The sequence below is a fragment of the Somniosus microcephalus genome, chromosome 17 (assembly GCF_052327205.1).
Source record: "Somniosus microcephalus isolate GS21.2 chromosome 17, FLI_Smic_1.0, whole genome shotgun sequence".
NCBI classification, from domain to species: domain Eukaryota; kingdom Metazoa; phylum Chordata; class Chondrichthyes; order Squaliformes; family Somniosidae; genus Somniosus; species Somniosus microcephalus.
The window spans coordinates 62,309,593-62,323,255 of NC_141003.1; positions in this window are offsets into that span (position 1 = coordinate 62,309,593).

Here is a 13,663-nt window from a genome sequence, read left to right on the forward strand (position 1 = left end):
GAATGATGGGTGTCGCCCACTCGCTCCAGTCTACCTTAGATAACACGCCTGCATTCTCCAGATTCTCCAGCTCTGTCTCGACGGCTGGGCGAATTGCATATGGTACCGGACTTGCTTTGAAAATCTTGGGAATTGCATTCTCCTCTAGTTTTATCGAGGCGGTTACGCCTTTAAGAGTGCCCAGTTCTTGTTGAAATACCTCTTTGGCGTCAGCTAAGATTGTTGACAATCGTCCAGGAGTGACGTCGTCATCCTTTTTACCAGCCATCATCAGTGCCTGAATGGAGTGCCAGTCTAAACTTATCTTTCTGATCCATTCACGTCCCAATAACGGTGGTCCACCATCTTGCAGAATGTAGAGATACAATTTCCGTATTTTCTTGCCGTTGTATTCGACAGGCACCCTTATTTTTCCTCTGGGGTATACTTTTTGCCCCGTATACGTCCTCAAGACAATGGATGTCTCTCTCAAGGGTATGTGTGAGAATAGCCGCTCGTAGTCTCGTCGATTCATGACGGTTAGAGCTGATCCTGTATCCAATTCCATTTTGACTTGGGACCCTGCTATCGTGAGGGTGACCCAAATGGTTCGGTGATCCTCTTTTGCGATTACGTTGTGAAGTTTGAGACAGCTTAGTCTCTTGTTCCCGGATTCACTATCGCTCATTTGGTCTTCGGAACTACTGTCCGTCATCTTTTGTACTTTCCTGTACGGTTCCTTAGTAGCCTTTTGTTGTCATTGGTCTTCTTCCCAGACCTGCAAACTCATGCAATGTGTCCCATCTTTCCACATTGCCTGCATATTTTGTCCTTGGACCAGCAGTCCTTCTGGTCATGGTTTGTTCTGCCGCAGCGATAACATTTTGCAAATCCCCGTGTCATTTCGTGGGTGCCGTATTCCTGTGGCTTTTGTTGTATTTCCGCAGCTCCCCTTGCTGCTGCTTCGTACGATACTGCCACGCTGAAAGCCTTATCTAGCGTCAGCTCTTTCTCTGAGAGTAACCTCTTCTGGGTTCCTTCACTCAGGAGTCCACAGACAAATTTGTCCCGTAAGGTATCTGCCAGTCCTGCTCTGAACTGGCAGTGCTTTGATAGCTTGCGTAGTTCCGTAAGGTAATCAGCATTGCTCTCATTTTTATGCTGATTTCTCCTGTGGAATTTAAATCTTTCTGCTATCAGCAGTGGTGTAGGATTTAGGTGTTCCTGTAGGATAGCAACAATTTCATTAAAACTCTTCGCCTTCGGTTTGGCTGGAGTAATCAGGTCCCGCAATAGGCCGTACGTTCTTGCGCCCATTAAATTTAGCAATACCGATGCCTTTTTCTCATCGGCTATTTCGTTTGCCTCGCAATATACCTCGACTCTTTCCACATACGTGGTCCAGTCTTCTAATGCATTATCGAAGGCAGTGATATCGCCAGTCTTTGGCATCTTGAAAATCTTTCTTCTGGCTTCGACCTTCAATAACGTCGTCTGAGGTGCTGCCGAGTTGCAGGTAAGTTCGTTTCTTACTCGTCGCCAGTATTATGTCCGTATATAATTGAGACACGGACTGCAGGAGTTGATTATAACAAGTCTTCACTGAATGGAGACAACCTGGAAACTGAAAACTACAGAAGCCTGATGGTTCAAAATGGTGCCTCCCATGCTTTTCCTTCTTCCCTGCCGAGTTAAGATGGTGCCTCCCGCGCTTTCCCGCCGCTGCCGCTGCTGCCAACGCTGTTGCTGGCGATTATATTTATTTTACTATCCTGTAATGGTGACGCCCTATGGTCTTTGCGCCTCCCCAATCGCTGCTGCCAACGTCGCTCTCCGCGGTACTTTTTCTTTTTCTATCGCGCTTCAATATTTGCTCCGTTAATTGAAGAACCGTTCCTGTCGTGGAGCGGACCCTCTGGGACACTTCCCTCCCTCTTCTTAGGTCCGAACGCTGCCCGGCTTCGAAGCACCGGCCGTGCCCTGTGTGCTCCACCCTCTCTCTCTCTGCTTCCTGTCTCGCTGCCCGGCCCCGTTGCAGAGCCATCCGATCGAGCTCTAGTCCGCCGCAGCCCAGGAAGGATCAGTGCACTACCTGCCACCAGCCCGATTAGCTGGGAAACCACAGACTGGAGAACCAAGCCTGGCTCTCGACAGTCTCTCCTGCACTTTTCAATTCGATGATTTGGAGGGCGGTTGCCCACGGTTGACGCCCGTTTCTCGAGTTTCTTTGGATTATTTTTTTTTTCTTTCTTCTGGCTTCGACCTTCAATAACGTCGTCTGAGGTGCTGCCGAGTTGCAGGTAAGTTCGTTTCTTACTCGTCGCCAGTATTATGTCCGTATATAATTGAGACACGGACTGCAGGAGTTGATTATAACAAGTCTTCACTGAATGGAGACAACCTGGAAACTGAAAACTACAGAAGCCTGCTAGGGCCTTTTATACAGTGGTGATTACTGCCGGTACTGCAGTCTGAGACCAGTTATTCCCTTAAAGGTACATACACAAAAATAACGTGGCCACAATACGAGATCTGCTTCTGGAAAAACTCGCATTTGTGGCGATTAGCTCGGAGCCAATATTCCTTCAATCTAGTGAGCACCTGCTCCAGGTTGGGGAGGTGATCACTGTCATTTTCGCCCGTGACCAGGATGTCGTCCAAATAACACTGGGTCCCTGGAATCCCTTGCAGGACTTGATCCATTGCCCTTTGCCAAATAGCCGGAGCTGATGCTACCCCGAACACCAGCCGATTGTATTGGTAGAGACCTTTATGAGTGTTGATCGTGAGGTACTGTTTCGAGGCTTCTTCTACCTCCATTTGCAGGTACGCCTGGGACAGATCAATCTTAGTGAAGCGTTTCCCTCCAGATAGCGAGGCGAAAATATCTTCAATCCGCGGAAGCGGATATTGTACAGTGTGAAGGACTGGGTTCACTGTCACCTTAAAGTCCCCACAGATGCGAACCTTCTTTGGTTCCCCAGGCGTATTACTCAACGACCTCTTCATTACAGGAACGATGGGTGTAGCCCACTCGCTCCAGTCCACTTTGGACAGTACTCCTGAACGTTCCAAACCTTCCAGCTCTGCTTCGACGGCTGGGCGGATCGCATAAGGTACCGGTCTGGCCTTAAAAAACTTTGGGCTTGCATTTTCCTCTATTTTGATCGTCGCTGTTATGCCTTTTAATGTTCCGAGTCCCTGCTGGAACACTTCTTGTACGTCAGTTAACATTTTTGACAGTCATCCAGGTGTGACGTCGTCTTCCTTTTTGGCATCTACAGTCAGTGCTTGTATGGAATGCCAATCTAGCTGTATCTTCCGGATCCATTCACGTCCTAGCAGTGGTGGTCCTCCATCTGGCAATACATATAGGTCCATTTTTGGTGTTTCTTTGCCGTTATATGTAACGTTCACCCTTACTGTTCCTTTAGGTAGACTTTTTGCCCCGTGTACGTCTTCAAGGCACTCTTTGTATCTCTCAAGGGTATATGTGAGAATAGCTGCTTGTAGTCCCTTCGATTTATGACTGTTAGGGCTGATCCTGTGTCCAATTCCATTTTCACTTGGACTCCTGCTATCTTGAGCGTGACCCAGATAGTTTGGTGATCCTCTGTTTTGATCACATTATGTAGTTTCAGACAACCCAGCTCTTTGCTTCCAGAGTCTGTACCACTTTTCTGTTCGTCTGCACTACTCTCCATCACCTTATGTACCTTCTTGTACTTCTCCTGTGGAGATTGCTTGCTGCTGGTTTTCTTTCCCGACCTGCAGACTCTTGCTATGTGTCCTACTTTTCCACACTGTCTGCACACTTTGTCCTTGAACCAGCAATCCTTATGGTCGTGTGTTGTTCTGCCGCAGCGATAGCACTTCACTGTTCCGTATGATATTTCATTTGTGCCATATTCTTGCGGTCTCCGTTGTATCTCTGCCACGCCCCGTGCTGCTGCTTCGTGTGATACTGCAATACTGAAAGCCTTGTCCAGCGTAAGATCCTTTTCTGATACAAGCCGTTTCTAGGTTCCTTCACTTTGAAGCCCACACACAAACTTGTCCCTTAAAGTATCTGCTAGTCCCGTTCCAAACTGGCAGTGTTTCGATAGCTTGCGCTGTTGCGTTAAATACTCAGCATTACTTTCATCTTTATGCTGGTTCCTTTTGTGAAACTTAAATCTTTCTGCTATCAGCAACGGTGTGGGCTTTAAGTGGTCCTGTAGGATTGATACTATGTTTTCAAAATCCTTTTCTACTGGCTTCTCTGGGGTTACTAGGTTTCGTAGTAAGCCATACGCTTTTGCACACATTGAATTCAACAATACCAGCACTTTCTTGTCATCTGGCACTTCATTCGCCTTGCAGTATACTTCTATGCGTTCGAAAAATGTCGTCCAATCTTCGACTTCATTGTCGAACGCTGTGATACTGCCACTCTTCGGCATTTTTGGGTGTGGTTAGACTGGCTTAAAATGGCGTCTCCCGCGCTTTCCTTTCTTCCCCGCTGTGGCTTAAAATGGCGTCTCCCGCACTTTCCTTTCTTCCCCGTTGATGCTGCTCGGCCCTTGAACACCGGCTGCGCTCTGCGCGTTTTCCTGCGCGCCTCTCTCCCCCGTTGACGCTGCTCGGCCCTTGAACACTGGCTGCGCTCTGCGCGTTTTCCTGCGCACCTCCCTCCCCCGTTGACACTGCTCGGCCCTTGAACACTGGCTGCGCTCTGCTCTTTCTCGTTGACGCCGCTCGGTCCTGAACACCGGCTGCGCCCTGTGCGCTCTACCCTCTCTCTCTCCCCCGTCGACGCTGCTCGGCCTTTTTCTGTGCCGTCGGTCGGCTCTAGCCGCCGCTGTCTGGGAAGGGTCTGTGCAGTACCTGTTGCCAGCCCGTTTTGCTGGACCACCGTGACTGGAAAGCCAAGCCTGGCTCTCGACAGCCTCCCCTGCGATGCTCAAATCTCCGCTGGATGACAGGGGGGTTTCCCGTGGTCAACGCCCGTGCTTCTGGACTCGGCCTTCTTCCACTGTTCTCCAGGAGCGAATCCCTGGGAGATGATGCAGAGTTGCAGGTAGGTTTGAATCTGCTCGTCGCCAATGTTAGATCCGTGTATCTTGATGTTATGTCCTTCAATAATTAGACAAGAGACTGCAGGGAACGATCAACAGGTGTTTACTGAATGAGGGTTACTCTAGAACTAATTGTACAGATCACTACTCAGGGTTTATATACAGGTGTGGTCACTGCCGGTACTACAGTATACAGGAGCTGTAAAAAGTAGTTCTCCCCTTAAAGGTAAATACATTACATATCCTTTCAGCTATGGCGTCCGCAGGGTCCTCTTTAAACTATACTGAATGCTGTGTGCCTTCTTCAGTGCAATGAGAGGTACAGATTACAGTACAAATAAGATCATTAATTTGTCCTGTTTTACACCCACACCCTCTCCCTTCTCCTCCGATCCCAAGAAACCCGAAGTACGATCAAACCACAGACTTCCCCGGCACAGTCGACAGTCCCCCACAAATGAATGAACAAGTTGCTGAACCCTTTTTCCATCTGTAGAAATTTTGTGAGCCAGAGCCTGAGCTTATTTCAAAGATTACTTCCATAGATAGCTTTCGGAGCTTTGCTTGTGTCACTTTGATGCGCTTTAAATGACAAGAGCTTTCTCCATAAAAGCTGAATGCAATACTGTGACATTGATTGCTGAGCGGGTGGCAGGTAAATTGCTTTAATAAATACGGCATCTGTTCCGTGCATGGGCTACAGGTTGACTCGTTTCTTCCTCGTTCAGCGATAACAGACGTGACCGTCGGCCTCCTGCTCAGTTTAGTGCCGGAAAGAGCACGTTACACCACAAATTCTACGCACCGCTGATGTAAATTAGCAGGCAGCACCAAAATACCGGTGCTGCCTGTGCTCTCTCTGCAGGCGGCCATTAGCTTTGGCTGGTGCTGTTACCGGCAGGTTTCTGGCCAACTCGAATTTCTAGGCCCTGGTGTCTGCTTAGCAGCTCCAGGCAAGTGTAAATTATGGTAATCAGCAATTAGAGTCAAAATTGTGTGTTCAGTCCAGACTTTCAGACAGGCTAGTTTTTTTTTAGCACTGCACCCATTTAGCACCTGTTTTCAGCGTTTGGCCAAAATAACCCACATGGACCTTCAAAAGGCCTTCAATAATGTGCCGCAGAAGAGACTCATGACCAAGGTCAGGGCATGGGGAGTCAGGGACCAGGGAGCAGAATGCATTGAAAGATGGCTACAAAACAGAAAACAGAGGGTGGGAGCTAAGGGACATTTGTCAGATTGGCAGACAGTGAGAAGTGGCAGAAATTATTTGGACCCAAAAATTTGAGGTAATTTGTCAAAATTTCCAGAGGATAATTTGGCGATAATAGTTAATATTGTGGAGGACTGCATCAAAATACAGGAAGTCACAAACTGGCTTGCAGAGTGGGTGAATAAAGTCCTGTAACACCTCCACACACTAATGCTCCTTAACAGGGGATAGCTGAGTGTTGTGTTGGTACCTTTCTACCTGGACACAATTTAGGACTCAGAACTCAGAGATTCAAACATGAAGTGCTTTATTGGAAGGAAAGGAAGTTCTGGAAAGTTCCGAACAAAGAGAGCTAAACTTAACAGAGAACACCCAACCATTTATCTCCTGTGACAGCGCCACCACAGGTGGGAGGAGAACACACAATAGAACACACAATACATAACATTTCCTCCCCTCTTAAATGGAAGGTCCACATTATTCCTCAACAGGTAAGTTGCTTTCAATGCACTCAACGAATCTAGGGTAGAGGTAGACTGCCTCAACCCCTGACTTTACCCTGGGGTTTATTCTGCCCCAGTCTTGTGGGTAAGTCACTAAGCCTACAGATCCAAGCGTCTTGGAGGCCACCGCTCTCTGACAGGATACCGGCGGTCATGGCTGTTGAGTCTGTGTTTTCCAGATGTACTTATGTGGAATAACTGGACACAGACTACAGAATACTTAAACAGGTCTTTAGTAACTGAAGGTCAGGGCTGAACTGAATTACAAACTGCTCCACAGAGTTTATATACCGGTGTGGTCACCACCGGTACTACAATATACAGGAGCCATCAGAAAGTAGTTCATCACCTTAAGGTAGTCTCTTAAGGTGGTACAGGTTACATACACCACAATTCCTCCCCTTTTAGCTTAACAGTGTACACTCCAATTTAAACATAACATGGATAACTTATATACAACTTTCATACAAAACTGTTCAAAGATTCAGTAACGCCTTTCAGGGGTCTCTGGTTCTCGTTGCTGGGGTGACTCATCCATTTGATCTCTTATGGATTGAACATCATCATGTACGTTCGCGTCTGAGGTAGATGCTACAGGCTCAATAACTTCTTCCACTGGTGTCTCTGCCGTAGACATGGGGTCGACCCTTGTTCTCGATTCCACAAGTTGGTCAGCATGACGTCGTATTACGTTTTCACCAATATCTACCGTGTACATCAGGGGTCCTTGTCTGGCACGAATTGTTCCAGATTGCCATTTATCATTCCTATAGTCCCGGGCTAACACTGGTTGTCCTATTTCGAAACTCTGAGTGGTCTTGTTATTTACATGCTGGAATTGTTTGTTTTCGACTTCCCTACGCACATTGGGTTTTAACAAATCCAACCTGGACCGCAACCTCCTGTTATAGAACATCATGGCAGGGCTTTGATTTGTCACTGCATGTGTGGCGTTTCGATATGCCATCAGGAAATTGTCCACCTTGTGTTGTAGTGGAATATGGTCTTCGCTCATGGCCTTTATGTGAGGGTGCCAGTCAGTTCCTTTTTGTAACCTCTAGATGGCACCTTCACTTGTCAGTCTCCTGTGTTAATTGTTTCTCGTTCTCTGGTGTTAATTGTTCCTAACCCTGTTAGTTTTTAATCAGCCTGTTAGCTGTTTATGGGTGGCACCTGGTTTTCTTGGTATATAAGTTCTGCTGTTGTTTCACTTAGTTCTCAGTCCTCACTAGGGTGAACCAGAGAGTTCGTCTTGACAATGTTTCTTGTCTTGACTAGGTTCTCTGTGTGACTAGCCTTTCCTCTATGGCAGCTTGCCTTCACAAGCTGGCTGCCATAGTTCTCTTGAGCTATGTATCTAAGTCTGTGTTCTAGTTCTCTCGAGTTATGTATCCAAGTCTGTGCCATAGTTCTCTTGAGCTATGTATCTAAGTCTGTGTTCTAGTTCTCTCGAGTTATGTATCCAAGTCTGTGCCATAGTTCTCTTGAGCTATGTATCTAAGTCTGTGCCATAGTTCTCTCGAGTTATGTATCTAAGTCTGTGTTCTAGTTCTCTTGAGCTATGTATCTAAGTCTGTGTTCTTGTCTCTGGATTTAAGATGTATTTAAGTCTTGTTCTGTTGAGCTGCTTGTCTTGGTAAGGTGCTGTTTGGACTAGCGTGTTGCTATGTGGGAGCCGTTGGATCTTGTCTTGAGCTTTGCATTGATAAGCCGATTTACCCTTGGGGTAGCTTGTCTGGAGTTTAGCCTCGGCAAGCCGGTTGCCCCTTGTGGTAGCTTGTCGCAAGCTCAGTATAGACAAGTGGGCTTCCTCATGGAAGCTGTCCTGAGTTCCTATCTTGACTAGCCGTCTTGTAACTTGTCTCTAGTTCTTATGTATGCTTATGTCTCTGTCTCGAGTTCTCTTGTCTCTAGTTCTTATGTATATTGCTGTGTCCCTTGTGTTAATCTGGTTATGTGTGAATCTAGTAAAGTTCAAACAAAGTACTGTATATTTGTCTCTTGTCTGGTTTCTGCACTTGGGTCCAGATCCTACCTCGCCCGGAGAGCACGGCCTTGTGTTTATACGGCCCCGTGGCTCCCCAACCCTGACACTTTATCGCCTTTTTGAACGTTTGTACAAATCTCTCGGCCAACCCATTTGTAGCCGGATGATATGGGGCAGATGTATAGTGTTTCACCCCATTCTTCTTCATGAATTTCTGGAATTCTTCTGACACGAACTGTGGTCTGTTGTCTGAACATATTTGTTCTGGCAATCCATTCCTTGCAAATATGGTTCTTAGAACTGCGATTGCCTTTTCCGAGGTAGTGGTCGACATCTTAATCACTTCTGGCCATTTAGAATGTGCGTCTACCACTATCAAAAACATGGAATCCATGAATGGACCTGCAAAGTCGATATGCACACGTTGCCATGGGGTTGAAGGCCATTCCCATGGATGCAGCGGTGCAATTGGAGGTGCATTTTGAACTTTTTGGCACCCTGAGCAGCTTTTAGTCAGATCCTCTATTTGTTTGTCGATACCTGGCCACCACACATAAGCCCTAGCAAGGCTTTTCATCTTGACTCCCCCCAGATGACCTTCATGCAGTTCCTTTAGAACTCTCTCCCTTAATTTAGGAGGAATAATCACCCTTGTTCCATACATCAATGTTCCTTGACAGACGGACAGCTGTTCTCGTCTGGCTGAGAATGCCGGTAACAGTGGTTCGCCATGTGCTGGCCATCCCTTCACTGTTAAATCGTAGACCCGAGACAGTGTCGGGTTGTTCCTGGTCTCTCTCTCAATACTCGCATTGGTGACTGGTAAACATTCGATGATGGTCGAGTGAAATAACTCAACAGGGTCAACTGTCGGTGCCTCTTCCGCTGTAGGTAGTGGCAGGCGCGACAGCCCATCAGCATTACCACGTTGCTTTGTACCTTTGAATTCGATATCATATTGATGTGCACCTAGGAAAAGGGACCATCTCTGGAGCCTCTGCGCTGTCATAACCGGAACACCCTTCTTAGGGTTAAAAATGGAAACCAACGGCTGGTGGTCTGTCAGCAGCGTAAACCTTTGGCCTTGCAGGTAATGATTAAATTTTTTTAACTCCCCACACGAGGCTGAGAGCCTCCCTATCTATCTGAGCATAGTTGCGCTCAGCGGAGGTCAATGATCTGGATGCGAACGCGACTGGCCTTTCCAAGCCATTTGGCAACTTATGTGAGAGCACTGCCCCGATACCATATGGAGAAGCATCACAAGCTAAACGAATAGGCAGCGTTGGGTTAAAGTGAGCCAACACTTCCTTAAAGGTGATCAGTGCCTTGCTTTTGTGAAAAGCCCGCTTACAGACCTCGCTCCACTTCCATGGCACTCCCTTTTGCAAAAGAGCGTTCAGCGGGTGTAGCACTATGGATAAATTTGGAAGAAACTTGTGGTAATAGTTAATCAACCCAAGGAACGACCTCAACTGGGATACATTTTCCGGAGCGGGAGCTTTCACAACAGCTTTGATCTTGTCAGGTGACTTATGAAGCCCCTCCTGGTCAATGATGTGACCACAGTACGAGATTCGCTTCTGAAAGAACTCACATTTCTGGCGATTAACTCGAAGTCCATATTCTTTCAATCTGGTGAGTACCTGCTCCAAATTTGCAAGGTGTTCCTTATCATCATCTCCTGTAATCAGAATGTCGTCCAGGTAGCATTGTGTGCCTGGAATTCCCTGTAATACCTGCTCCATGGCCCTCTGCCAAATCGCTGGAGCTGATGCCACTCCAAAAACCAGTCTATTATACCGATATAAGCCCTTATGCGTGTTGATCGTGAGATACTGGCGTGACGCTTCATCAACTTCCATCTGTAAGTACGCCTGCGCCAGGTCTATCTTAGTGAAGTGTTTCCCGCCAGATAACGAAGCGAAGATATCCTCAATCCGCGGAAGCGGATATTGCACCGTGTGAAGAACCGGATTAACAGTGATCTTGAAATCGCCACAGATGCGAACCTTCCCCGGTTCCCCCGGCTTGTTGCTCAATGAACGCTTCATGACGGGAACAATGAGCGTGGCCCATTCGCTCCAGTCCACCTTTGACAGTACTCCTGAACATTCTAGCCCTTCCAGCTCTGCTTCCACAGCAGGTCGTATCGCATAAGGTACCGGTCTGGCTTTGAAAAATTTCGGGTTTGCATGTTCTTCAACCTTGATGTTTGCCGTAATTCCTTTCAGTGTTCCCAGTCCCTGTTGGAACACCTCCTTAGCATCGTCCAATATTCTGGACAGTCGTTTAGGTTTGACGTCGTCCTTTTTACAGGAATCTACAGTTAGTGCTTGTAAGGAATGCCAGTCCATATTTATTCTCCGGATCCATTCCCGTCCCAGTAATGGTGGACCTCCCTCAGGTAACACATACAAGTCCATTCCTTGGCTTTCTTTACCCTTGTGGACCACCTTTACCTTTATCTTTCCGATGGGGTATACTCTTTGCCCTGTGTATGTTTTCAATACAATCTCCGTATCCCTTAGGGGAATGTGTGAGAATAACCTTTTGTAATCTTGCTTATTCATGACCGTCAATGCCGATCCAGTGTCCAATTCCATCTTCACTTGGACTCCTGCTATCTGAAGTGTGACCCAGATAGTTTGGTGGTCTGCTGTGTTACCCACATTATGTATTTTTAGGCAACCCAGTTCCTTACTGCTGGAGTCTGAATCTGTCTTCTGTTCATCCGAACTGTTCTCTTTCACCTTGTGTACTTTTTTGTACTTCTCCTGCGGTGACTTTTTGTTGCTGGTCTTCTTTCCTGACCGGCATACTTTCGCTATGTGACCGAGTCTGCCACATTTCCTGCATTCTTTATCTTTGAACCAGCACTGGTTCTGATCGTGCGTTGTCCTTCCGCAATGATAGCACTTTACTGCACCCAATGCCATTTCATTGGTGCTGAATTCTGATGGCCTTTGCTGCATTTCTGCAGTGCCTCGTGCTGCTGCCTCGTGCGATGCTGCAATGGTGACAGCTTTGTCTAGCGTAAGGTCCTTTTCCTCTAGCAGTCGCTTCTGGGTTCCTTCCTTTAGTAGTCCACACACAAACTTATCTCTCAGAGCATCTGCTAGTCCTGTACCGAACTGACAGTACTTTGATAGCTTGCACAGTTCGATTAAGAATTCAGCGTTGCTTTCCTCTTTCAGCTGAGTTCTTCTGTAAAATTTAAATCGTTCCGCTATCAGCAGCAGCGTGGGGTTTAAATGCTCTTGCAGGGTAGTAACAATATCCGTGAAACTCTTTCCTACCGGTTTATCTGGTGTTACAAGGTGCCTTAATAACCCGTACGTCTTCGCACCCATCGAGTTTAATAGGGTTAGTGCTTTCTTATCCGCCGGTACCTCATTTGCTGTACAATAAACTTCAACGCGTTCCACATAAGTGGCCCAATCTTCTACATCGCTATCAAAAGCAGTGATGTTACCTGTTTTTGGCATCCTTGTGAGTTTTTCCTTAATTTTTTTATTTTTTTTATTTTTCAAAAATGGCGTCTTCCCGCGCTTGGCGGCTTTTCCCGCGCTTGTCTTCTTCCCCCGCCGACTAAAATGGTGGCTTCCCACGCTTAGCGGCTTTTCCCACGCTTGTCTTCTTCCCCCGCCGACTAAAATGGCGATTACCGCACTGTTGCCGTTCTCGCCTCCCAGCGGTCCTTAATTCCCCCGACGCTGCTGCTTTTGTTCCCCGCGGTCCTCGTGGGCATTAACGCTTCCCTTGTTGCTGCGCGTCTCTTTCCCGATTGCAGCTCGGCCCTTTACACCGGCTGCGGTCATGTTCTCCGCCCTTTTTCCTTCGGTTTCCCTCCCCTTCTCCCACTGACAACGCGGCCGACTTTCTCTCCGTGTCGCTAGATCGGCTTACCCACCGCCGTGGTAGAAGGGATGATCACTGCCTGTTGCTGATGGTGGACTTCGTGGTCAGCAATTCCAACCCGGGTTCTCAATGCCTCCCGTGCGATGCGGTGCTCAGCAGGATGATGAGGGCGGATGCCCCTTCTCGACGCCCGTTCTGAGGACGAAGCTGCCTTGGATGCAAAACTGCCGCTGGGTAAGATCAGACTCGTCGCCACTGTTGAGTCTGTGTTTTCCAGATGTACTTATGTGGAATAACTGGACACAGACTACAGAATACTTAAACAGGTCTTTAGTAACTGAAGGTCAGGGCTGAACTGAATTACAAACTGCTCCACAGAGTTTATATACCGGTGTGGTCACCACCGGTACTACAATATACAGGAGCCATCAGAAAGTAGTTCATCACCTTAAGGTAGTCTCTTAAGGTGGTACAGGGTACATACACCACAATGGCTGGATTCCACAGCAGTAGTCATTGACACAGGCCTGGATGGAGAAGGTGCCTGTGTCAGTCGAAAGTCAGGAGTTTGCACAGGTGGAACAGTCTCTTTGACTTCCTGTGTTGGAGAAGAGCACTGTGGCAAAGGATGCTGGTTTGCGGTATCATCCGGAAACAGTTCAGGTCAACCAGCCATTGGAGCCTCTGTGGCTGTCTCTGCTCCTAGCAACAGTTGATCTGTGTGTCTTCTCCAGACGATGTCCTCAGCAGTCTCAACCGTGTAAGACACAGGGCCCGTCTGCGCGATCACCGTAGCAGGAACCCATTTCGGTCCAGTGTTGTAGTTTCGAGCTAGGACGTGCTCTCCCGGATGAAACCGTCTCCCCTTGGCTCTTTTCTCTCTCTTTTCAACTTGAGCTTGTTGTTGACAATGGACAACCTGTTCTGCCCTTGGAGGTTTGAGTAAGTCAAAACTTGTCCGCAACTGCCTCTTCATCATGAGCGAAGCGGGGGAAGTTTTGGTTGTGCCATGCGACTCATTCCTGTAGGACAACAGGAAGCTGTTCAGACGTTGGTGGATTGA